This window comes from Haliotis asinina, chromosome 11 (genome assembly GCF_037392515.1).
Source record: "Haliotis asinina isolate JCU_RB_2024 chromosome 11, JCU_Hal_asi_v2, whole genome shotgun sequence".
In the NCBI taxonomy this organism is placed as follows: Eukaryota; Metazoa; Mollusca; class Gastropoda; order Lepetellida; family Haliotidae; genus Haliotis; species Haliotis asinina.
The window spans coordinates 52,268,506-52,272,446 of NC_090290.1; the positions used below are offsets into that span (position 1 = coordinate 52,268,506).

At 37.4% G+C, this 3,941-nt stretch overlaps 1 pseudogene; it reads left to right on the forward strand.

Moving 5' to 3' along the window:
- The first annotated feature begins 2,782 nt into the window (after positions 1 to 2,782).
- Positions 2,783 to 3,431, forward strand: LOC137255525 (uncharacterized; annotated as a pseudogene).
- Positions 3,432 to 3,941: the final 510 nt, after the last annotated feature.

Below are 3,941 nucleotides of genomic sequence, written 5' to 3' on the forward strand. Positions count from 1 at the left end.
ATACTGGTTTAGTCCTTCATCAACATCCCACCCTGAAGATCCAAGGTCGAATAGGTCTCCAGCAACCCCACATAAGGCGACTGTGCTTGTCATAACAGGCAACTAACGGGATCGGGTGGTCGCTGACTTGGGTGACACGTCATTGGTTCCCAACTGCATGGATCGATGCTCATGCTTTCGATCACAGGAGTGTCTGGTCCAGACTCGATTATTTATAGACCGCCGACATATAGCTGGTATGTTGCTGAGTATGGCAAAAAAAAAATCACTCACTCACACACTCATCAACAGCTGTCATCCACATCGTTGCCTGACGTCATAATAGAAGCGGCAAGCTCTTTTTATTCAGCAATCTCTGTTTAAAGCAGGGTCGATTCTACAGTTTTGATTATATTCTCTTCATACTGTACTTTCAATGTGCGACTATGGAAACTGGGAGATACACGGGATTGAATCAATGTTGATACAATAATAATGGATGTTTTGATGACGCATCAGGCACATGGATTTCATTCAAAGCAAAGCTGTTCATTCAGTTATCCCCCTTGTTAGGTGACTGGAGTATGACATGAAAATTTCAGGTTTACAATTTTCAATGTTTAAAATATGACACATTCATGTTTTAGTCATAATACGATCTACAGTTCATGCAGTGTTTTGTGGTAGAGGGGAATTTCGTCCAGTGAAAAAATGTCATGCAGTTGCGCAATAGGGAAGGGTTCTGATATTCATACATGGATATGACAGATCTGCTTCCTGTATTACTGTCAACTGTGGACCAGTCGCTTAAACACTTCTGATCCTACAAATTAATAATCAATGATAAGTAGAGTCTCCACCATCCACAAAGCATATAGATTTTCACATCAAACTAAGGGAGATAATCTCTAATGTATGGTTGTTAAGACGAGTCCTGCTTGGTCTGCTGACCTGAACAGACGTGTTTATGTCGCTCTCTGAGTCAGTGTTCCTGTGTAGATTGTTCTCGCTGAGATTTACAGTGGTTAGTTGGGGTTGTTCCTTGTACTCTACCATGAGCATAGTTGGTGAAACTTGCTTTGGTAATTGAAGACCCCGGGAGAAGAAAGTTAAGCCAAACTTCTGTCATTTTGAGAAAAACTCATTTAAACGTTTGTCATTAGCTGACGAATCCTGTAGTAGGAATAATTGGATATTGACATGTTTGTTTTGGAGATCATGTATTTTTTTAATGAAATATAAATATTTATAATAACTAAAATAAGAGTTGTGATTTGAACATTTGAAATAACACCACACATTTTTGTTGGTGATAACATTTTTTCTGAAAAAGGTTTATCATTGTCTTCCTGAAGAGTCATTACATAGTCAATATCATGTGTTTGAAAAACAATAAAACATGGCTTAGTAATTAATAATTAATTTTATTTGTTCAGAACATGATTGAAAATACGAAATAACTCAAAACTAGCACAAAAACAGAGTGGAAATGTTATTCAATTGACATTACTAATGAAAACAAACATCCTTATTGTTTCCATCTTGAAATCCTGTCTACATCAGTCTTTCCTAAGTGGAAATTGATTAAAACGATGATGCAAAATATCACAGTTGTCAACTTGATAAAAACAAATTGAATAAAATTGTTTTCAGTCAAAGATTTAACCAATAACAGAGCTGCTAAAATTTTAACATCATGAACGAAACATCCCAAAACTCTTAAATTCTTCTTTGAACAGGGTTTAAACTTGAAACTTACTTCACACAACATGTGTACATGTTATCTCAAATTATCTTTGTCTCCACCCAGGCCCTCCATACACTTTTTACTGCAACAGCATGCAGGTCCTATGGTCCTTTATGATAAGGGTCTCACCTCCCCTGAAATATTACCTCCCTTGTGTACTCTTTTGTTGTGAAAACACTGCAGCTTTGCTTCCTGTGAGCAATATGACCACTTCAAGCAATCGTCAGTCAAGAGTGAAAACATGCAACAGACTTTACTGCTGTGTGTGTTCTAACCATGGTGGTCAAGTAGTGAATGGCATTAGCCTTCACAGATTTCCAGCAGATAAATCAACCCAGGCTGTGTGGCTGCAAAGAATTAAAAGTGTGAGCCCAAATTTTAAGGCCAATCTGAAGAATGACTGGCTCTGTTCTGCCCACTTTCCTAATGGTGTGTTTGTGAAAGGCACTGTACCAACAACCTTTATTGGTTAGATGGAACAGTAAAGAAATTTTCTTTATCAAAGGCAAGTATGAAAGTGATGCATGTGTCTAGTTAATCCTTTGTTTTGTTAGTATTTATTGAATAGACATTAGTAACTTGCCATGCCATTGGCTTTCCGCTAAGGCTTTTTGGTCCTTTCCCCAATTTACATGTCCACAAACCTATGTCAAATTAATTGTTTCATGCTAAAAAACAATATTTTCAACGTTTGTATCTTTATCATGTTTATTAGCACATGTTTGACTGAACATTTTCTTCACTTGCCAAGTGTATGTAGGTTTGCATGGGATTAGATCTAAGTAATTGACCTAGACATTCATTTAATTTCAGATAGCTTCAGACCAAATTGTACATCAGCCGGACAAGGAAGATAAATGTTGTGTCACTTGCACAGAGAGCCATTCTGAAGATGAATGCTTGTCAAACAACATTCCACTCACTAGCTGAGACAATTTTCCACATGAAAATATTTCTCTGTCCTTGCATGACTACTGCAAAGTTGTACAGCAAACACCTTTGCGAACACTTAATAAATGTGAGCAGGTTAGTGTGACCGTCACTAATATCAGTACCATGGGAAAAGTTCAGTTAAGAACAACTGCCAGCCAAACTGAGAGCTCTGACACTGTAGTCAATGTGAAATCTTTTCCAAAAGTTGGTTTTCAGGTGGAAAGACCAGGTATAGCACATGAAGATGTTATTCAGAATGATGAAAAGTGCATGTTCTATACTGGAATTCCAAAAGCAATCTTCAATCTACGTTTTGATGAAATGACTGATGCTACGGAACATACAAATCGGAAAGGTAGCGGAGGGAATGCTGGACGACCAAGAAGTCTGAGATTAGTTGATGAATTTGTTCTTGTCATGATGCGTCTGCGACTCGGGACTACTGCTTGAGGACTTGTCATATCGATTCAAGGTTTCTGTATCTTCATGTAGTGCCATAACAAACCACTGGATACGTTACTTTTCACATAAGCTCTCTTTTTTGATACAATTGCCATCAAAATCAGCAATCATGGACTCGATGCCACAGAAATTCAAACGGGTGCATCCTGACTGTCGTGTAATAATTGACTGCACAGAAATATTTACTGAGACTCCACAATCAAATATTAATAAATCCCTGTTGTAATCACATTATAAAATTCATATGACGTACAAGGCACTAATCGGCATAAGTCCTGCAGGTGTTATAACATTCGTCTCCGATTTGTAGTCAGGAGCTATTAGTGACAAACAATTGACTGTAAAATGTAATATTCAACCAGGCGATGCAATAATGGCGGACATGGGGTTTCTTATCACTGACCTAACAGCACTTAGATGTCTTAAACGTATCATGCCCCCTCTGAAAAGAAAAAGACAGTTGAACAGAACACAAGTGGAGGTAACAAGGAGGATTGCTTATCCTAGGATTGATGTGGAAAGAGCAATTTCAAGAGTTAAGAATGTTCGCATTCTTCAAGGAGTTATGCCAATAACTACAACTCATCTTGTAACACATATATGGAAAATTTGTGCTGCCTTGACAAATATGCAACCACCACTTACACATGACGAAGAAGATTAATTTTAACTATATTTAGAAGATAAATAGATTCAATTGTTAAATTTCCAGGATTTCATTATCTTTGAAACCAAAGGCGTCAGCCGAGGTTTCAAATAGAAAATTTGCACGTGTTGAGTAAGAATGAAATCCCGCAATGTAACAACTGAAATTATTTAT